This window comes from Lissotriton helveticus, chromosome 1_1 (genome assembly GCF_964261635.1).
Source record: "Lissotriton helveticus chromosome 1_1, aLisHel1.1, whole genome shotgun sequence".
NCBI lineage: Eukaryota > Metazoa > Chordata > Amphibia > Caudata > Salamandridae > Lissotriton > Lissotriton helveticus.
The window spans coordinates 1386507167-1386530053 of NC_136057.1; the positions used below are offsets into that span (position 1 = coordinate 1386507167).

The 22887-nt window shown below is 49.0% G+C and overlaps 1 protein-coding gene across 1 annotated transcript in view; it reads left to right on the forward strand.

Annotated features, from left to right (window-relative positions):
* TRIOBP (TRIO and F-actin binding protein) overlaps window positions 1-22887 on the forward strand; it is a 246669-nt gene that overhangs the window by 36405 nt on the left and 187377 nt on the right. The window lies entirely within an intron of this gene.

A 22887-nucleotide genomic window follows, 5' to 3' on the forward strand; every position in this document is an offset into this window, starting at 1 on the left:
TATCTTCTACTCCCCCCCACAATAAATACCATCTTTCTCTCTCCATCTTTCTTCCTGTGCCTGATCCACTCTTTCACCTCTACAAGTCCCTCCCTTGGTCTGCCCCGGTCTTCCTTCCTTGCTTGCCTCCCGCAGCCTTTTTCTGCTCCTTCCTTTTCTTCTGTCTCTCCCCTCCTCCTCTTAACCTTGCTGTTTCTTGCTCCGCCTGTCTCGCCCACTCTCTCCTCTTTCGCCCAGTCAGTCCCCCTTCCCTCTGTAATCTGTCTGTAATGTCCGTCTTCTTCCATCCTCTGTTTCACTGCCTGTTTATCTGCACTTCTCCTCCCCTTTCTTCCCTTCCTGCTGTCATATCCCTCCCCGTCCGCCTCATCTTCTCTTCCCCTCTTCTAGCGCCTTTCTACATTCTTCTCTGCAAAGTAACCCTTTTCTCCCACCCCCTGCAACGCTCCTGTCTCTTCCCCCTCACAGACTGTCTTCCTACTTCTCCCTCTTATCTTTGTCATGTGCCTCCCTCTGCCTCAACCCTCTTCTCTCCACCTAGGCTATCTCTCACACTCTCCCACTCTGCAGCCCCCTCCCCTTCCCTTTGACGTCCTCTCCTCGTTGTCTATCAGCCTCTCGTTTTCAGCCTCTTCCTCTGCCCTACTGTCTTTCCCCTCCCTCACGCCCGTCTCTCCCTTCCCCCGTTCCTTCTGTATATCACCGTCTCCACCTTCCCTTTGTAATATTTCTATCTCTACCCCTCCTCAGCCTCCCTATCTTCCCTGCCGCCCCCCCCTGTAGCAGGAAGGAAGAAGGGAATGAGGCAGGGCTGACGTGAAACGATGCAAATCAGCCCCCCTCTCCGCACCCCACTAAAGAGAGGGGAACACACAGAGGACAATCGCCTCCCTCGAGCAGGCTTTTATCTTTCTTTTCTCGCTTCCTCCCATCCTCCACCAGACAAACTTCAAGTTTTCTTTCCTCTTTATTTTAAAGGACCTGGGCTTTTTTCTCTTTCCTTTCAAACTCAGGCTAGAACAACACGACCGGGATGAGGGGCGTATTTATATTTTATTTTCTTCTCCCTTTCCCTTCCCCACCTCACTTCCTTTATTAGGGTTTTTCACCTCACTTCCTTTATTAGGGTTTTTTTTAATGTTTGCTAGGAGCTCTTTCATTTGAAAACCAAGTCACGACTTTTTTCCTTCTGCCATTTTTATCAGTTAAAAAGGGCGTGGCTGTTGCTGTGTTTGTGTTTCAGGTACGCTTCTTGGGAAACACTTTTGAGAAAGCTGTTATCGTGCAGGGCTTTTAAAGCTCCTGCTGAGAGGCCAAGCTGCAACTTTTAGTGACTAGTTGGAGCCCCCATCCCTCCTCCAGCTTTAGTAATCAAAAACAATAGAGAGTTTGGTGTTGGGGAGAAGGCTGCATCAGTCCCCCGGCCTGGCACTCCTATCTTTCGAAGGGAAATAAAGACACCCTTTTACAGGAATACAGCTTATGGCTCTCTCGCAGAATTTGAAAAAACAGGCAGTGGGCTTCCTTTTTGTGTCTCCAATGTACAAAATATACCTTAACCAATATCCTAAACATAAATGGTATCATGTCCGATTGGAAAATAACAAGGAAAAACTGTAATTTCTCTATCAAACCTAACTCAGCTAATTGTATTTAATCATCGTAGTTGCTATACTTTTATATAGAAATCTGATTTATTTTGTATGGCTTATTAGCTGAAACAAAAATACAATGAGTAAAACATTAGACTACCTGGTACAGTCGTGGGCAGTAAATTGAAACTTTGGTTACGAATTGCAAACTGTTTTTGTAGTTGATGTGATCCGATTTGCACTTTTTCTTCTTCTTAATTTTAACCACTCAGTATAAACAACAAAGTATTTTAAGCAAGACATCGATTTCCAAGTGTTCTCAATAGATGCCATGACATAATTTCGAAATGTTATTTGAAGGAGGACTTATCATGACATCCAGTAGCTTGTCTCGTTTCTTAATTCCCCCTCTGTTCCAGGAAGCATATTTCTTTTTGGCTAAACACATTTAAGATTTGCCTACTCCCTTACTATCTAGGCTACCAGCCCACTCCTTATCACCAGAAACAGCTTTATGGTTCTTTACATCCATTTATCAACATACTGCATTCTGAAAGTTGTAGTCTTGATTCATTTGAGGTCACCCCATTGTACTAATACGCCTGTAAACACCGATTTATGAAAAGGAAAGCCCAGGTCTGGAACATGGTGTCTTCAATGCCTTGGAATCACCTGATAAAGCTGTCTTTGACTTCAGTTAAAGAGAGCATTCGTTGCCAAGTTGTAGTTGTCCTTCACATGGTGTTGCAATTGTTTTTATTTGTTTTAATTTGTTTTTATTAAGCATTATTGAAATACAACCGCAGATGAAAGCACCCATCAGAACATTAGCCCCGGACAAAACCACTTGCAGCGTTAATCATTGATACTATTAAGCTAACACAGCCGTATTGCCAACATCCCATCACTGGGCAGGCGGCGTTATACTTCTTATACTAGACGCACAGTTCAGCGGGGGCCTTAGGGAAGAACACACAGCAGTCCCAAGGTGAAAGTGTATTGTGGCACATTACCCAACTGTTCCATTCCAAAACTCGGACGACGGACGAGACCCATCCTCCCTGTTTTCCGGCCCCTCGAGCCAATCCCAGCAAACATTTCAACCAATGCCAGCCGGCTCAGTAACACCTGAAGTGTCCAACACATCCCCATTCCCCGTCTCGTCCAGGCATTCACTTCTCACGCCTGTCAAATAAACTGTATACAGGTCCCAGAAATTTTTCGGTCTGCTCCTGGGCGGCAGCAGCTTGCTGTAGAGCTCATATTGCGTGGAGCAGTAGAGCATATCCCTGGACCATTGCTGTAAAGAATTGTGCGGAAGAACTTCTTCTTTTTAGGAAACGTGTCAAAAGCTGGCTGTTTCCGAAGGCTTAACTTGCTGGTCACTTTTCGCTCTGCTTCTCTCTCGTGCTGCCACCCCGCGAAGTCTCAGCGCCAGGATGCCTGTAAGGTGATAGCTGCGCTATACAAATATTTTAAATAAATAAATAAAGTGGGGGTAGGGCCCCTCAACCAACACATTGCTACTCTCCTCCTGGCCATAAGTAATCCCATATCCACCAGTCTGCGGATAGCTTTTGCAAGGGCTTTGGTGTAACCTAGGAGAGCTACCAGCGGCTCTGCTGTGAGTTCCGTTTCAACAACCCTACCCAGCTCAGCAAACACTGCCTCCCAAAAGGAGTATACACCCGGGATGGTGTTGCAATTGTAGACACAATAAAGGGTGATGTTTTCTCATCTGCAGACACACTTGTTTACATAGATGGGCATCAATGTATATTAGACTACTGAGTAGGAAGATGACTGCACAGCACACCTGGTCAATTCTCACTCCATTTTAGCCCCTTTACTTCATTGGCATTTTCACAACATGAATTGAATAAAATGATACTGTGATCCTTACCTGCTATGCACTCTTGCCAGCCATCTTTCTCCACACAACTAGAATTTGTTTCAAGCTGGTCGTGTGAGAATATTTTAAAATAATTTCCTCTCCGGCCCTTTACCCCACTCTGTTTTGATTTCCCTCCTTTAAACGCACATGCACGGCAATCCGAGCCACACCAACACCACCAATAGATTCTTCTAGGAACCTTGAGTCCATGCAAGAGGTTACATCACCATACACGCCACCCTGGAGTCCTCAGAAATGTTAACACAAGCATTTACAATGCAATAGGTCTCGCACTGACATTATTTTCAGCTATTGACATTGTAATTTTTTTTTTTCTCAAGCCTTCCTTGGCGGCCCACGGACCTTTCAGACATCGTAACAGTGTCTGCAAAACACTGCCGGTTGCAGCAGCGCGAGTCTGAGAGACTCTGCTGCTCTGTGGGGGCTGGGCGACCAGTGATAGTCAGAGTGGAGCTCCAGGGGCGAAGAGGTGAAATACAACAAAGCCTCATTAACATGCAAATGGTCTTTTAAAGACCTGTGAACTGCTTGGGTGCTGCTGTGTGTGCCTGGGAACATGTCTCAGCCCGGGCACACACAGCAGGTTGAGATGACAGAGGGTGACTGAGGGGGGTAGAGGGAGGGAGGGAAAGGGTGGTAGACAGAGGTAGAGGGAGACAGAGGGAGAGGGAGGGAGAGAAAGGAAGGGAGAGAAAGGTAGAGAGGGAGAGGGAGGGAAAGGGAGGGAGAGAAAGGGAGGGAGACGGAGAAAGGAAAGGAGAGGGAGAGAGGGAGACAGAAAAAAGGAGAGGGAGACAGAGGGTGACAGAGAGGGAGACAGAGAGAGAGGGAGACAGAGTGAGGGAGAGAGAGAGAGAGGGAGTGAGACAGTCAGAGTGAGTTAGACAGAGGGAGAGGGAGGGAGGGAGAGGGAGAGGGAGACAGAGGGAGAGAGAGGGAGAGAGAGAGGGAGGGAGACAGAGAAAGAGAGAGGAAGAGGGAGGGAGAGAGAGAGACAGAGGGAGAGCTTAGGTCCGGTTATTCTAATCTAGACCATGGGTACTCACAAACTTTCTCTCGGGGGCCAAATTTACAGTGTGGTTTGTGTCTGAGGGCCGCACAGGTGGGGGCGGGGTCAGTGGGGGAGGGGGCGGGGCTAGAGCAACAACAAAAAAACTGACCATGAGGTTGAACACAGGTCCCTGCAGCGGACGCCTTCGTCAACTGAGCCACCAGACCCGGAATACATACATCTCTCTCTCGCTCCCTCTATCTCTCTCTCCCTCGCTCTATCTCCCTCTCTCTCTCTCTCTCTCTCTCTCCCTCTGTCTCCCGCTCTCTCCCTCTCTCCCTCTCCCTCTGTCTCCCGCTCTCTCCCTCTGTCTCCCGCTCTCTCCCTCTGTCTCTCTTAATTCTGGGTAAATATACCGTTGCTCAACGCACCCCCATGTATTTAGCATGAGGAGTCATGGCATTTGACTGTATAAATCGGTCAAGACTATGGCAAATGTTATTGGAGATGGCGGAGCCACCTGCACATCTCTTGGCATCCATGCACAAAAATACATCAGCTAGAGTGAGGTTCGGACATAGTGGACTTACACCGGAGATCCATATTGGGTGAGGGGTGTGTGCTGGCTCCTTTGCTGTTCATCCTGTACATAAATAAGCTAGGCACCCACTTAACAGCATGTACACTAGATGTTCCATCGGTGCTCAGTGCGTCATGCCCAGTATTTTAAAACGCAAACAATGCAGTGTTACTAGCACGCACACCCAGTGCTTTGCGTTTATTAGTCCACTCTTTTAGGTTTAAATTTCTTTATTGATTTCAAGACAAGAATAAATTTAACAATAACGCAGCAAATATTTAAACAAATCTTATTTGGTTCACTCTTTTGTGAAATGTATGGCACACTTGACTAGTTGACAAATTTTTCCAAATATTTTATCACGGCTTGTGGCCCCAAAATTATCCCAATAACAAGTATCTTGGTAGGAACAAACCGCCTCTACAACACTAACATATTCTCTTATTTGTGGATGTTTTTCAGTTCCACTGGTTCTTGGAGACCCGACATAGTAGAGTGGAGAACCAACCTATCTAGAGTGGTTGGTTCACTTATCAGTGTGCTGTCCCCTACTGGAGGTCATGCATTTGCTACTATGTTACAAATTTATTACACGCAATGTGTACCAGTCACTACTTATCGGGCGGGAGTTTGGGGGTATTGGGGACCCTTCAGCAATTAAAATAGAGGAAAATCGCTTTTGTCTTTAACGATTTCCACATCACACTTCATCTGCCACAATGAGCTGGGGCTAGGCTAAATAGGTGACTGGGTTCACATCCCCCTGCTGTTGTGGCACTCAATTTGGGAAAATGAGGAAGCGTCATGAACACGAGGCATCATAAAAGATTGCTTAGCTTGTGGTAAAGGCCTTGTTATTCCATGACTAGCATCTGTAAAAAAATCTTTTGATGTCATCGGCCTTTCCCAAGTTTTTCCTAACACTGAAACTTGCGCTATATTCAGCAGGAAACAAGTTCAAGCATTACTGTTAGCTCGCATCCAGGAAAAAAGGTTAAGTACAGAAATAACAAAAATTTCTATTTCGACGTATTTGTCAGTGAACCATGAAAGTGCCCCGAGCAAATATTTATGTGATGGGAATGTTCCTTAATGTTCTCCTTCCGGGCAGACACAATTAAATACCTATTTTGCTTTCTGCTAGGCTTCCAGCACAACTTAGAATCGCTTGTATGCCCGTGTAATAATACTCTTAAATAGTAGATGTTACATTTTGCTTTTGTCTGTGGTTTTTATCATAAATATTCTAAAACGTTTATAATGCCTTTTATTAAGTTCAGAAAACTGAGCCTTGCACACAGTCACTGCTTTTCCTAAACAACTTCAGGAGGATGAAACATGCTTTTATGTAAGTCTGTTTTTACGGTGCACCTGATTAAGTTGCTGCTTATGATTTGCAGGTTTGTATGTTCAGAATAATCTAATGTAGCAATGCATTAGAAGCAGTTAGCACTTTACATATGTTTGTATTTCTTTTTTCCTTAAATTATATATGATTATTGTAATTAGTTTCTGCATGAGATTTTTTTTTAATGATGGAACTTGGTTTTTATATTGTAAAACTGATAATTGTCTGTACTGTTACGGTTGCATGGCTGCTGAATAAAGTTTTTCTGGTTCTGATTCTGAGGACAGCCCAGGCAACTCCACAGACCACTTACTAGTTGTCAATACTGCAAGCCTTTTTTCTTATTTATATTTTGTATTTGCATTTAGTCAAACAAAACAAAACAAAACACTGTGGGGTACTGTAGGCGGGCAGAGTGGTAGGTAATAATTCACATTTCATACATAGAACCAGTAGCAGCGTCTAACAAACCAACAGTATACAAGAGGGGCAGCAGGGGGGTCCGAGTACACAGATCCCAATAATGGAGGTATTGTGCGAAATTATCCCCATGCCTCCAGTCCAGGACCCCACACACTCACCATTGCATCCATACTCATCCGGGAGCCACAGTTAGTCATGCCATCACCCTCCGAACAGTTCAAGGGAATGCAGCTGGGGCCGAGATCGCTCCCTGCATCCCCGTAGTCGGGGGGGGTTTGGGGGGAAGCCCCTGGCAGGTGTTCCTTCTCCACGACTGGTCCACCAGGGCCCAGTCAGGGGGTATGCCACCAGTATGGCGTCCCAAGCAGGCAAGATCAGCACTTTACTTTTTTTTTTTTAATCTGTTTATTAACAGCAAGTTGAATACAGCGTCAACACAAGATATAGAGACCTTTTTCCATTTTGTGTATAGCAAAACTGTAATTAGAACAACCCCCCCCACCCCAGTCCCCACATTCTGCAATCGAGACATTCTAGAGCAATAATAATCGCCTATCCACCCATATCGATCGGATTACACTAAGATACGACTCTGTTGAGAGCTCTACAGTCAAACAGTGCAGCGACCAGTGACTATTGAGACGAGACCGCCCCACTCTGTACACCATCAGCTGTGGCTTCCTCGTGTTCATCACATGCCAGCAGGTATTCTCTCAGCGGGGCCCATATGTCCTTAGGGCTAGAACTCTCGGGAAGTTCCTCTGAATATGTATTCAACTGTTCCTGGCAATAAATCAAGTCTTTAAGCCATTGGGACGCCTTAGGGCAGCACTTCCCATCCCATGTGAACAGCACCCTTCGTTTCGCCAGGAGCAGAGCCACCTGCACAAAACGGCCCAGCACCCCTTTAACCTCAGGGATATATCCAAGAAGACACAGAAGGGGCGTGCAATCCAGAGCTTGACCTGTCATAGCACCCAGCATTTTCAAAACCGCTGTCCAATAGGAATGAACAGCCTGGCATCGCCAGGACAGGTGTAGAAAGTCAGCCCCAGCCAGACCGCACCGTCTGCAACAGTCGGTGTCCCTATAGCCTAGTCTGTGGAGCTTAACGGGAGTATGATAGGTCTGATGAAGGAACTTTAAGTGTATAATACGCAAATTGCTATTAGAGGAGAGTCTGCCCGTGGTGGAACAAATCTGGGCCCACATCTCCTTCGTCACCTGTACATCCAAAGCCCTGTTCCATCGAGCTAAGCCACTGTCCTCCGGAAGTATCAATTCTGAAAACACTGTCCTGTATAGTCTAGTGAGTAAATGTTTTCTAGTGGCCGCAGTAATGACCAGCCGCAGTGATTGAGAGGCGACAGGTTCCAGGGGAAAAGTGGGGTAGTGATCCCGCACCGCCCTACGCAACCGGTAACAAGTGTACGTGAATAGGGGTGAACTGTTAGTAGTATAGGCCAGGTCCCCACCAGTGACATAGGTCCCATCCACAAACAGGTCTCCCATTACCGAGATGCCAGCTGCTGTGAGCGTACGCATTGGTCCCGATTCTCGTGCTACCGAGAAAGCGGCATGTCCGCTGATGTACATGCTAGGCGCATACAGCGGCAGGCGACCAGTACGTCTACCTATCTCCTGCCATGCAGAAATCGTAGCATCAATCGTGTTGATCTCCGTTCGCGGTGTGTGTCTATGTGTGTGCGTTATTATGTTCAGGAGTGGAGTGTCTCCCGCATCCCCCTCTTCCACCGCCACATGCGGGTGGAAGCCATGTGGTCGGAACCAAATGTATGCAAAGTGGGCTAGACAGCGTAGGTAGTAAATGTAAAAATCCGGAGCGCAAAAACCCCCTTTGGCGAATGGCAATGTAAGGGTACTCCAGCTAATGCGCGCCGTTCGCGCACCCCACACCAAGCGGAGCAGTTGCGTTTGCAATGTCGTAAAAAAAGTTTTGTTTAAACGAATGGGGACGTTACAAAAGAGGTACAGAAACTTGGGGAGGATCACCATTTTGATGACTGCGATGCGGTCGGCCAGGGATAGAGGCAGATGAGACCAACGGTCCACCTGCTGCACCAAGTCTGTGTAGGCCCTCCCATAGTTCTCACGTACGACAACAACGGGGTCCCTGTGGATCCATATACCTAGGTACTTAACCTGTTCCACAGTCCATATCAAGGGGTACTCCATCGTGGGAGCGGACGTGGCCGGCGTGAGAGGGACTATGACTGACTTCTCCCAATTTATGCACAAACCAGAGAACAGGCCAAATCGGAAATACTCTCGAATAACCCGTGACAGGAAGGTGTGCGGATCTCGAACATACATCACCATGTCATCTGCATACGCAGATATACCCACTGGTCTGTTATTGAAGTTGAGTGCCGCATCCCTGTGCTGCTGTCGGATGCAACATAGTAGAGGTTCCAGCACAATAGCAAAAAGGAAAGGGGAGAGGGGACATCCCTGCCTGGTCCCACGTCGTATAGTTAGCGGGGCAGAAGTGAAGCCACCCACCCTCACTCGCGCTGAAACCTCCGCATATAGGACCTGTATCCAACGGAGAAAGATCAGGGGGAAGCCCATCCTGCGCAAAATAAAGAACATATACCGCCATTCAATCGAATCGAAGGCCTTAGCCGCGTCAAGCAGCACGGCCACAGCATGGAGGTCGGGGTTCAGGACATGGAACATGGCAAAAATCGTCCGGAGGTTCCAAGATGTGGAGCGGTCCGGTATAAAGCCAGACTGGTCGGGTAGGACAAGCATCGGCATTAAAGGGTGGAGTTTGGTGGCAAGAATTTTCGCGAGAATTTTAGCATCAATGTTGATCAAGGACAGTGGATGATAGGATTCGCAACTTGAGGGAGATTTGTCTTTCTTCAAGAGAGTGACAATCAGTGCCTGCCTCAGTGACAGTGGGAGATAGCCTACCTCGTGTGCCTCCGCGTACATGGCCAATATGTTGGGTATCAGGATGTCTGCGTAAGGTTTATAGAATTCTGCCGTCAGTCCATCTGGGCCTGGTGCTTTCTTATTCGGCAGAGAAAAAATAGCCTCTCGGACATCCGCCTCATCTATAGGCAGATCCAGATATTTCCTGTGGGCGTCTGACAACCAGGCACAGGCAGTGTCTTGTAAGTAGTCAGCCATGTCCGCATCGGAAGTGTCGCCCCTGGAGGTGTATAAGCGTTCGTAGAAGGTGTGAAATTGCCCCAGTATAGCGTCAGTGGTGTGATGTCTGATGCCGTCTACATCTTCTATGTAATCTATGGGGGTGCACTCTCCCGCTCCCGGAGACGATTGGCTAGTACCCTACCCGGTCTGCCCCCCTCCCCGTATGCCCTCGCTACGTGGCGTTTGGAGATGTACTTCATTTCTGACTCCGCCAGGGTACTGTACTCCTCAGTGTATTCCCGTATGCTTGCTAGTGTGTCAAGTGAAGGGAGTGCGTCATACGAGGCTTCCAGGTCACGCAGCTTGGATTCCGTTTTCCTCAGCTGTTCTCTTAAGTCACGCAGGATGCCAGCTGTCGTGCCTATGCAGACACCCCTAATAGTGGCCTTGAAGGCTTCCCATAAAGTGGCCGCACTCTCCACCGTCCCTACATTCTGGTCGAAGTACTGTACTATTGCTTTATGGAGAGTGTCCGCGAAAACTGGATCTAATAGAGCATCCGCCCTGAACCGCCATGTGAACGGGGGTCGTACCGTGTGAGGGAGCTGAAGTTGAAGCATGACCGGATTGTGATCCGATAGTGTCCTGGGAAGCACGTAGGCGTCAGTGACCCACCCGTTGGTTGAGCTATCTACAAGCCAATAATCTAGGCAGGACCATGTGTTGTGTGAAGGCGTAATATGTGTACCCTCAAGAACACCCTCATGGCGCAGACACCATGCATCCACCAGTCCCATCTCTTCCATAAATTGACGGATGCAAGCAGCAGTTTTCAACATACGGCTACTAGCCGAGGGGGATTTGTCTACGTGCGGATCTAGATGTGTATTTAAGTCTCCACCTATTACTAAGGCCGTCTCCAGCCACGTGCGCAGCATCTGAAACAGAGAAGACAGCGACGCTGGTTCGTCAACGACAGGGCCATATATATTAACAATAGTAACAGCTGTCCTTCCCAGTGTGCCTCTGACAGCAGCCCAGCGGCCCTCCCGGTCTGTGCAGGAGTCTAGCGGGAGAAAGTGTACACCCTTTTTGATAAGGATAAGAACCCCCCGAGCATAATTAGAATAAGAGGAGGCCAAACGATACGCAGCCCATCTACGTGCAATGGAGCCATCATTTTGCGCAGTTAAGTGCGGCTCCTGCAGGAGCGCAATGTGCACACCGTGCCTGTCCAGATGGGCAAGTACTTGTCTCGTTTTCTTGGGTGTGTTAAGGCCCCTTACGTTCCAGGTGACGCAGTTATACCGGTCTCCCACCATCTGGGAGCCTCTTGGTCAACCACAAACCAGCGTCGCTGTGCATCTCAACACATTTCCACATTGATAGCAAAAGTACGAACAGGTGAATAGAATGCGCAGTACAGTCTCTCAAGCAGATAAGGAGACCCGCCCCTCCTCCCCCTCCCACTTTGGCAACCCCAACCCGCCAAAGACCCATGTGCCCTCCCCCCAACCCTCCCATCAAAACACAACAAACAGTTCTGCATTTGGGTCATACCCATTGGGGGCAGTGGAGGCAATGCACACTCCCAACACATGGCGGAAGTGGGCCCCCGCAATCAAATGACCATGCCCAGTGAGCACAACAGCTTGTGCAAAGTCAGCGACCAACCCCGAAAAGGCAGACACCTGTCTCACAAACTTGCGCAACATAGTCCCACAGTGCGCAATACTGTCGCCCCCGGTGCAATCCAAAAGGCAATCGGGGGAGGCACTCATAGGAGGAAGGTCAATCGATGAAACTGATAGAGTGCCCAATCCACCCCGACCTGCCAACATAGCAAACCTCAAGAGGCGCAGACGCCACATCCACAGCAAGGACTAGTTCATACCCACGGTCAGTCGTCAACATCCGATGTCACATCCGAAGATCGGCGGCGCTTCTGGAGAGTCTTAGCATATGCCATCGCTTGTTTGGGGGTGGCGAATATTTTCCCTCCATCGAATTCCCCGATGCGAAGCCTGGCAGGATAAAGCATGGCGTATGGGATTTCCTCCCGCTGGAGTAGACGCTTCACAGATTGATATTCTTTTCTCGCCGCCTGCACCTGAGCAGTGAAGTCGGGATAGAAGGATGACTGGTTGTTCTGATAGATGACCTTGCCCTTCTGGCGAGTGATGCGGAGCACCGTATCCCGATCCCTGTAGTTCAAGAGCCTGATAATGATAGGCCGCGGCGGTGCACCCGGAAGAGGACGAGCTGCCAAGGAATGATGGGCTCTCTCGACCGCAAACATGGGGGACAGGTCGTCAGCTCCACAGATCTCCCGCAGCATGGTCTCTACATAGTCCTCTAACCGCCCCACATTGGTCGATTCTGGCAGGCCCAGGACGCGGATGTTACTGCGCCTGGAGCGTGCTTCGATGTCCTCGTTCTTGGCTTGTATGATTTCCAGTAGTTTGGCCATCTCCGAAGTCTTGCTCGCGACTTGTTGCAGACCATCCTCCGCATCCGTGATCCTCTGCTCCGCCTCACCAAGGCGCGTGGCCTGCTTGTCGAGTTTGGCCGAGAATTGGTCCATACGTACATTGAGGGCTTCGATCTTGCCATCTATCGCTTGCAAGCTCGCCTGGATGGCGACCAAGGTTGTCTCCAGCGTGGAGGGCCCCGGAGGTGGGGGGGCCCCATCCCGCGCAGGGGGATCCAGGCTGGGCTGCTTATTGCCCTTGCGAAGCTCAAAGGACAGCTTAGGTTGCGCCCTGTCCGGTTTGCCCATGGCGCCTCCACGGGGCCGCGGCCCGCCCCCCCGCGACGCTCTCAAGTCCAGCAGCACTCCAAAGGGCACCTCCAACCTCAGGTGAGCCACCACTTCAGTACCCGGCCCGAGATACAAAGCACCGTGGGCAGAGCGTCGCCAAGGTCAGTCCTGCCGGCGGGAGGGTTCTCACCAGCCAATAATGCCCACCGCGTAGTTTAGGGACAGAGCTTCTGCCATATACAATCACGCCACTCCAGCGCCCCCCAAGCAGGACACAGAACAGTCAATGTAGAGGGATCCACGCGGCGCGGCGAGCCCCACCGCCGTATATCCTCCCTAGCTCCCCGCTCACCTCCTCACGCGTCCCTCTGCCACCTCGGGGAAGTACGGCCTGTCCACACGTGTCCCAGCACACAAAGAGGTAATATCCCCACAGGCGCGATTGCAGCGCGAGGAAATCCAGCGCGGGTCCCAGGTAGCGCCAGAAGGTAGGTACAGTACAGCAGCTTCTGAAGAGATGACAACGGCCCCGTGGCCTAGCGGCCTCCGCCGGGGCCGGGCGCTCTAGTTTCAGGACCGCCCAGCTGCAGCTCCTCACACCGGCGTCCCCCAAACTCAAGGTCCGCTCCGACCCTCGTCCTGCCGCAGCTCAGGCCCGGGAGACGGGGGCACGTGAACACTGCACCACCTGTTCCCCGCCGTCCCCCGCCTCGATGAGCACGATACCAGTGGCCCAGGAAGGGGCAGGCGACCACAGAACTCCGCGGCCACCGGGCTCCAGCCGCTCCGAAACCGCGCCACAGACGAGGCACCGGGGGGCAGTTACTCCGTCGTCCAGCACTGTCCGCCTCTGGAATTTCAGCCAGCGGCGGCAGAGAGGTCACACAACACTGGCCTCACCTCGGCCGATCACCACCAGCTCACTATGGGCAGGATAATGTAGGATATCGTTGGGACGGCCGGCAGAGCAGCTCGACTACGCTGCCATCTTGCCGCGCGCCAAGCCACGCCCCCCCTCAAGATCAGCACTTTACTTACACCCCTATTCTCTTCCTTTTGGATCGCCTCCCTCTCACACTCCGCCCATTTTACCAACTCCAACCCCCATCTATAAACAACAGGGCTACAGGCTAATCCAAGCTCATCGTCAGTTGTCTGTGAGCAAGAGAAAAAGCCAAGTCTGTAAATCTATTCGTCATCTTCCAAGCCACACTACCGTCATGCAGGCCCAATAAACAGAGTTCGGGAGTAAGAGCAAAGTTCTGATCAGTAGCCCGGGAAATGACCTAGAGGACAATGGCTCAGTACTGTATTAACGTCGGGCAAGTCCTGATCATGTGGAAGAATCCTGCATCGAGTATTGGCTTATTCTGCATCAGGAAACATGGTATGCAGGTGCCAGGGGGAAAGATATGCCCTGTGTAAGTAGAAGAACTGAATAAGCTTACAGCGAGCATTCCTGGACACCATGGCGGTGATCGCTGTAATGTTGTGGGTTTCTGTAATGATGACAGGAAGCAGGGTGGAGGTTCTGAGGTTATTTATTCTTCATTTACATTCTCTCACGGAGCGCGCCGAGCAAGCTGCTGCCTATCTGCCGCTCCGGCGCCCGACTCGCGCGAATCCAAGATGGCCGTTGTTCACGCTGCGTGGTGACGTAGTGTGAACGCTAGACTGCCACTCTACATATCTCCCCCTTTTCATCACACAATGAGGAGTGGTCTTTGGGGGGTTTACTTTCCTTCTCCCATCTCATAGTCTCTGAACCTGGCAGGTCTCACAATCACCCTGCCCCCCCTGGTTAGTCTTACCGGGGTGGAAGTCTGTTCTCTCCCGTCAACCTTCATGGACCCAGTCTCTTTACCTTCTTGAATACACTGGCTCGCTCTGTATGAAGGCTCTCTTTCTTCTCAGTCGTGTACCTCTGCTCTGGGACTTCCACAGCCTTCTTGTTCCAACTCCATTTCTGTCGTTTCCGCGTCTCCTTGTGTGCTGTTGTCATTCCCCGGTGTGCTTTGGCCTGACACCCTCGGTTCCCGATCTTCGGGGAAGCATTGTACAATCTTGTTACATCGGGCCATGCGGTCTTGGGACAATTACGTTCCCATCGCTGAGCAATGCCGCTCGGTCATATACTTCCTTGACTTGTAAGGGTCGGCTGTATTTGCTGTCACCTTTCTTCTGTAACACCGCCAGTTTGACCCTAACCCATTCTCCTTCCTCCAAGGATGTGTCTCTTACATTCTTCCTTTTGTTGTAATGTTCAGTATAGATGTTTTGTGCCCTTTCCAGATTACTCTGTACTACAGCCGGGGACCATTTACTTGTCACCGTCTTTTCCTTCCAGGCGACATTGTCCTTTGTGAAGGGGTCTCTGCTTCTCAGGATCTGGAAGGGGCTGTATCCTGTACTCGTGGGTGTGATGCGGTAAGCCCAAATCATGTGCGTGATCTCTTTTTCCCAGTCCTTACCCATCATGATGGCTGCCTGGATGGATCCCATTAGCACTCTGTTAAAGCGTTCCACTTGTCCATTTCCCGCTGGATGATATATGGACGTGTGTTTGGATGCGATTCCATTTCTCTCCATATAGTTCAACCATTTTTCTGATGTGAATTGAGGACCGTTGTCACTCAATATGGACTTGGGAATGCCTTCCCTGAGGAACGTCGCTGTGAGGAACTTGAGGATAATTTCTGTGCTCATCTCCTCTTGCACATGTACTTCCGGCCATTTGGAATATCTGTCCACAGTGGCGCATATATATTTTGGAGTTCCTTGATCGTCCAGTATTGGTCCCAATATGTTAATGGAGAGTTTCTCCCATGGATTCTTCGGGGTAGAGAATTTTCCCAAGGCTGGTCTCAATGTCGTCAATGTTTTGTCAGCTCACTGGCATTGGTCACACTCTCTCACAAATCTTTCTGTTTGTATGTCCATGCTTGGCCACCAGTATCCTTGTTTGGCCCTCAGCTTGGTCTTTACAATTCCCAGATGGCCTTCATGCAATATTGCCAACAGCCTGGGGATTAACCCCTCCGGGGGCACCACCTTATCTCCTCTGTAAATGAACACTCCCTTGTCATCCAGGGACAATTTGTCTCTCACTTCATAGTACTTTCTTATGTTCTCCCGTAGATGCTTTTTCTCAGGCCATCCGCCCGTTATGTGTTCCATCACCTCTTGGATGTGCAAGTCCTCTCTGTACGCTTCCATCCATTCTTGTTTGCTTATGACCGTTTCTGGGTCTCCCATCGCCGCAACCATCTCTTCGCTCATTTCCGACCCACCAGTGGCTTCCTTCATTGCCGCAGCTCTACTCAGGTAGTCGGCCACCTTGTTCTTGTTACCTGGAATGTACTCCACGTCGTAACGATATTCCAATAATTTCAGGGTCATTTTTGCTATCCTGGGGGTGGCACTAGCATGTCCACTAGACGTGAGTATTCTTACCAACGGTTTATGGTCTGTTTTCAACTGAAATCGAGTGCCCCACAAGAACTGGCGAAACCTGCCCATGGCCCACACTACCGCTAGCATTTCCTTTTCGATGACGCTGAACTTTTTTTCCGTGTCTGTCAGGGCCCTGGATGCGAAGCTCAATGTCTCTGTGATTCCGCTGCTCCTTACTTGCATTAGGACTGCTCCCAGTCCCTTGCCACTGGCATCCGTCGTCAATATCTTCTGCCTAATGGGATCATACCCCTGCAGTGGTATGGCCTGATTGACGTCTTTCTTGATGCTGTCGAACTCCTTCTGCGTTTCTTCCATCCATGCAAACGTCATCTTGTCTCTCGTGAGTTGTCTCATTTGATGGGTCTTGGTGGCAAAGTGTTGCACCAACTTGCTATAATACTCTGCCATCTCAAGGAAGGACCTGACTTCTTCCTTGCTGGAGGGCGGTGGAGCGTCACATATGGCCTTCGCGTTATCCCTTTTTGGTGTGATAACTTGTTCTCCAATTTCGTGTCCGAGGTAGGTGACCGAAGCCATTCCCAAACGGCACTTTTCCCATTCCGCAGTTAGTCCTTTTCCTTCCAGCACAGTCAGTACCTTGGTTAGCTTCATGTCATGATTAATCTGGTCTCTGCCCATTACCAGAATATCGTCCTGGAAGTATTGGATGCCTTCTAAGTCTTTAAAGAGACGGTGCATTAGTTTTTGGACAACGGCCGCTGCCGAGGCAAGCCCAAATGGCATCCTGCAGGATTGGTAACACCCATAGGGCGTTATGAATGACGTCAATTTCCTGCTCTCCGGGTGTAGCGCTATCTGATGATACGCCAACGTCAAGTCGATGGTGGAATACCATTTTATGCCCTTGGTCTTGGCTAACATTTCCTCGATGCGGGGTAGCGGGAACTTCTCCACCACAATGCTCTTGTTCAGTTCGCGCAGGTCCACACACAGCCGGACCTTGCCGTTGGGCTTCATTACTACCACCAGGGGCGCCAGCCACTGTGCGCACGTTATTGGTCCGATTATTCCATTCTTTTCCAGCTCCCGCAATTCCTGTTGCACTGCATCCCTCACTGCAATAGGGACGTTCCGTACCTTATGTGAAACAGGCGTGGCGTCGTTCTTAAGAATTATTCTGTGCATGAACTTCTCCAGCTTCCCCACTTTCCCGCCAAACACCTTAGGGAAGTCCCTTTTCAGTTTCTTTAAGTCCGGCCATTGTTCCGGGGCCGTCATCAACACTTGTACGGCTCCACCTGGGTCCAACTTTATGCCCAGATCTCCCTGATCCATCCAACCCAGGAAGGATGGGCCCTTTTCTGCCACGTATAACTTGCAGTCCGCGCTCCGCCCCCTGAATTCAAATTTTAAGGGTCGATACCCCACCATTGGGATCAGATTTCCTGTGTACGAGACAGGCCTTATGTCAGGTGGTTCCAATCTTGGTCCCAATTGAGGCTTGAACTTCTCGTTCCAAACCGCTCTCTGTACAATTGTGTATGGCGATCCTGAGTCCGCCACAATGCTGATCAGTACTCCTCCTATTAACATATCGAGCAGCGGTTTCTTCGATCTCCGGATGTCCACCCCCAGCACTTAATCCTCTATGCATAGTATTGAGTCCTCTTCCTCCTGACCTCCATCGTCGGCATTTTCCTGATCTGGGTCAACGTACTTCACCATGTTTATTTATTTTAAAAGTTTTATATAGCACTGGCTAGACCCGGAGGTATCAGAGCGCTTTACATGAGCATCAGATCATAGTTACAGGTTACATCATTACAAAGGTTACACAGTTCTTAGAGAATGGCAACATAGTTACATGTAAGGTCGAGATAAACAATAAGCACAAATACGTAAGGGGAAAAGCAGGCAAGGTGAGAGATTCCGGGGAGGGGGGTTGGAGCACGGGAAGTAGACAGATAATGAGGGCGGGAAAGGGGAGGGTCGGGTGAGAGACACAGCATCGGAAGAGGAGAGGAAGGGTGATGGGGACACAAACCGGTAGACGAGCCAAGGCAACATCCAAAGTCAAGTAAGGTGTGATCCCAGGGCAGACAAGGGGAGAGATTCAGGGGAGAGAGGATAGGAGCTAGGGAAGAGACAATAAGGAGAGACGAAAAGAAGTCTGCCTAAAGACCGACTGGGTAGGTGACGACCAAGGAGGGAATCCACGGCCCATCTCCTCTATAGCTAAACCAAGTAGCTCCATCGGGCGTCAGACAAAATAGTTCAGTCTCAATACATTGAGAAAGGAGGGAAGGAGAGACATAAATAGAGGGAGGATGCGGTAGGAGACGACAGGAGAGACGAAAGGAAGTGTAACTATTTGGTTCAACAATAAACCAGAAAAGATCAACAAGTAAACATTATATCAAACAATCAGCAATACAATTAGGAGAGGAGAGAAAGGAGAGAGAAAGTAGTGGGGGTTAGAGGAGGAGGGAAAGTGAGGATAAGGGAAGAGACAACCGTAGAGACGCGAGGAAGTCTGTCTAAAGACCGACTGGGTAGGTGACGACCAAGGAGGGAATCCACGGCCCATCTCCTCTATAGCTAAACCAGGTAGCTCCATCGGGCATCAGACAAAATAGTTAGGTCTCAATACATTGAGAGAGGAGGGAAGTAGAGACAAACATAGATGGAGGAAGCGGGAGGAGACGACAGGAGAGACGAAAGGAAGTGCAACAATGTGGTTCGACAATATACCAGAAAAAGAACAACAAGTAAACATTAAATAGAACAGTCAGCATTACATTAGGGGAGGAGAGAAAGGAGAGATAAAGTAGTGGGGGCTAGGGGAGGAGAGAGAGTGAGGATAAGGGAAGAGACAACTGTAGAGACGAAAGGAAGTCTGTCTAAAAACAGACTGGGTAGGTGACGACCATGGAGGGAATCCACGGCCCATCTTCCCTATAGCTAAAACCAGGTAGCTCCATCGGGCATCATACAAAATAGTTCAGTCTCAGGTGGCGAGGGAAGAGGTTCACAGAAAAACAGGGTGGGGACAAAGGACAGGCGCAAGCGAGGGCAGAGGACAGAAGCTGGAAAGATTAGGAGCGGAGGGGGGGAGGGTTGGGGAAGTGGGAGCACATATTGTCAGCAGCCGCAGGTTCATTTCTGTTATATGTTGCGGACAGCTTTCCTCCTGCACACCTTCTCGTAATGCCCCACTATGCCGCAAAACATGCACTTGGCTCGGAACGCTGGACATTTCCTATCATATGCTTCATGGGCGGTACTGCCCCAGCGATAACATGAGTTTCTGGTTCCCTTCTGCTGCTTTCCTTGTGGTCCCGGTTTCCCCGGCCACTTGCTAGGTCCTCTGTTGGGAGTCCCGGCGTTTTTGCTCCATCCTTTGGGTTCTTCGTCTTCCACCCTGTTCTCCATAGGCCTCGCCATCGGTTCTCGTTTCGCCGCGTCTGCACATCTCTTTACCAGTTCAGCCTTTTTCACTATCGCAATCACTTCTTTCAGCGAGGCGTCACCACTCGCCCATAGCTTATCTTGCACCGTTTTGTTCGTCGTGTGCATCACTATCTGATCCTTGATGAACTCATCATGGAGTGTGCCGAATTTGCCCGTCGACGCCAACTTCTTTAACGCCGCCACATACTCGTCTACTGATTCTCCCATTTCTTGCTTTCTTTGCTGGAAGTTGTAGCGATCTATAGACACACACACTGCCGGCCGGTAGTGTTCATTGAGTTCTTCTATGGCATGTGCAAACATGTCGTCATCTGAGCTTTGCCTGGGCTTGGGTACTAGGTTCTTGAATACCCTGATCCCTTCTGGGTCTAAGTTATGCGGTAATATCCTTCGTTTCATTATGCTTGTGAATGTTTCTTCATTCTCGTCTTCCAAGACGTCTATATTCTTGAGGATATACTGCCTCCAGTCATCCAACTTCATTAGGGGCTCTCCTGGTTTGGGCAGGAATGGTATTGGACTATCGCAGAAGATGATTGCGCACACATGGTCTCGCGTTTTCCTGGCGCTGTGTTCGGGCTCTTGGGGCTGCCCAGTGCGCTGCTCTCTCCTCCCTGTACTGGATGCACTTGGGGGCTCTCTACACTTCCTGTGTCAACGCTCCTTTGTTCCGCCAGGGTATCTGTTCAAATTTGGGGGGTCCCCCTATCCGGTACTGCTCTGGTACCTGATGCAGCTGATTTTTTCCTCTGTGCCTGTATCCTGGTGCTACTGCCGCGCTCTCCGTGGTATGCTGGCCTCCCTTGCACATGGGGCCCTTTCCTCTTACTGTTACACCCTCCTTTTCGGGTCTTTCCGTGGGTCCTCTCTTTTTATTTTCCGGGTCCCCAACCTCGTCGCCACTGTAATGTTGTGGGTTTCTGTAATGTTGACAAGAAGCAGGGTGGAGGTTCTGAGGTTATTTATTCTTCATTTACATTCTCTCACGGAGAGCGCTGAGCAAGCTGCTGCCTATCTGCCGCTCCGGCACCCGACTCGCGCGAATCCAAGATGGCCTTCGTTCACGCTACGTGGTGACGTAGCGTGAAAGCTAGACTGCCACTCTACAATCTCCAGTGCACTCTTCCAAGCTGCGTCAGACAACGGTGTACCCAAGTCATCTTCCCAGTGCTGTCTCAGATGCATGTGACCACCCTCTTGGTTAATGAAACCGCACAGTATGACTAGCCTAAAAGAAAATCAAAAAACATGTAAATATAACAAAAAGTTTCAAGATGTGTACTAGTGCTCGATATTCCCAGTGCTCACACAACAAAAACAGAACATAAGTATATACATATATGTTACAGCTTACAAATATCGGGGCACATCTTGAGATGTATGGCTAGATGAAATTTACACCATTATGAATTTTTAAGACCTAAACGTTGCCTGTTTGTATCGTGTTGATGGCATTTTGACTTATCAATCATTCTAAAAGGTCATCTTCAGGAGAACACAAATAAGGCGGACTTGGAGTACTCAGATGGGTGAACCAAATCAATTGGACAAAAAAAAATGAATTGCACACACCCCGGGGAATATGGTCCAACACGTAAATTATATTATGTAGTAGGATGGGCGCAACCGGAGCAAAGAATGGCGGCGCAAGGCACTAACGTTGACATTCAATGATACTGGATCTGTGGTGGGGCCAGCAGAGTACCGTCCCTGTCGGGCAGATCCTTCATTGAACTCATTGACAGTCAGATTGTGATTAAGCAATTTTGATGGATCGTCCTTAAGCACTACCAGACGTGGCCGACAATTCAGGCTACCCACAATTTGGAAAACTGTGTTGCCTCGGAATGCACCCGGGTGATGTGAGAATTGTCCCTCCTGTTTCAAACATTCCTAGCTGTGTGAAAATGCTGGAAAGCTGCACAGAATCTCAACTCAAACTTTTCCTATCTGACAATGACCTTGAAATGCTTCACTCTGGCTTTAGGACTGGACTCAGCATGGAAACCGCTATGCTAAAAATTGGTGACGCAGGTCTTACCATTTTAGATCAGTAGGATTTCTGCCTCCTCGTCCTCCTGGGCCGATTGTCAGCATTTCTGTATAGTAAATTAATTCACCGTCCTTGGAATTCCTGACGGACAGAATAGCATTGAAGTGAGATGTTCTCACCTGGTTCTTATCTTGCCTTAAGTGATAACTCCCACTTACTCCCCCTAAGTGATCCATCCTAAAGGGTCCATTATTTAATTCCCTCACTTTTTTAAATCTTTATATGGAAACTGCCTACACCCTTAAGTACTCAAATGAAGAATCGCCACTATTATGCTAAGGACCACCAACTCCTGCTGAAAATCTGAACCTACAAGCATACATCAACACTTCGGGTATGGAGAAATAACATCATCTCAGGCTCAGATGAGAAATTAAATCTTTCATCCCAGAAAGTTAGCTGAAAGGGATTTCAGCTCTGGTACTATAAGAATAAACTGCTGAAAATCAGTACTTGTAGGACTTCCTAAATTACCCCTGGCCCCGGCTAAAGTGCCATTACACACAGCAGCTACGCTACCTACTGGCACAAGAAAGTTTTAACATATCTCTTAAGCCTTCATCATACTACAGTGGATGTCCATTAAAGCAAAAAGTATGTTTAATATAGTCGTTTTTTTACCCACAAAACACTTCACTCTGGTCTCCCAATATATCTAGTCCAGAAACTGGCTGTCTCGGTGACCAGCAAAAACGAGAAGTGAGATTCCCCACTTGAAATTCCAGGGCTCAAAAAGACCTTTGTCTTTGGATTTTAAGGAGAGATTCACCACTGGCCTTTCATCGCTAGGAGCATAGCACACTTCGCGTGTGTCTTAAATATTATTACAGCTATGCCACATGTCATTTGTTTCTATTGTATGATATTATTTTCTATTTGGGTTTTATTTGGTTCTCGGAATATACCCTGGGCCTGATAGTTTGCTCTTGTGTGAAAAGGCTCTGTCGCTCACTTGGATCTTATCCGCTCTATAGAATAGTGTTTACAAATGAACTTACATGATATAACTAAGGCTCCCAGTTTTCCAAAACCATATATTCCTGTCTGCATTTATTTTTAAATACAGTTAAAACGGAAAATAAGCTTGTTTTCGTGAGTTCTTACTGCTATCGAGGCTGCTAAGCCAGTAGGGGCTTTTAAAATCAGGAGAAAACGTTCTAAAGAAGCTTACACAGCTGCGATGTGAGCTACAATGCTCATATTTTCATATGAA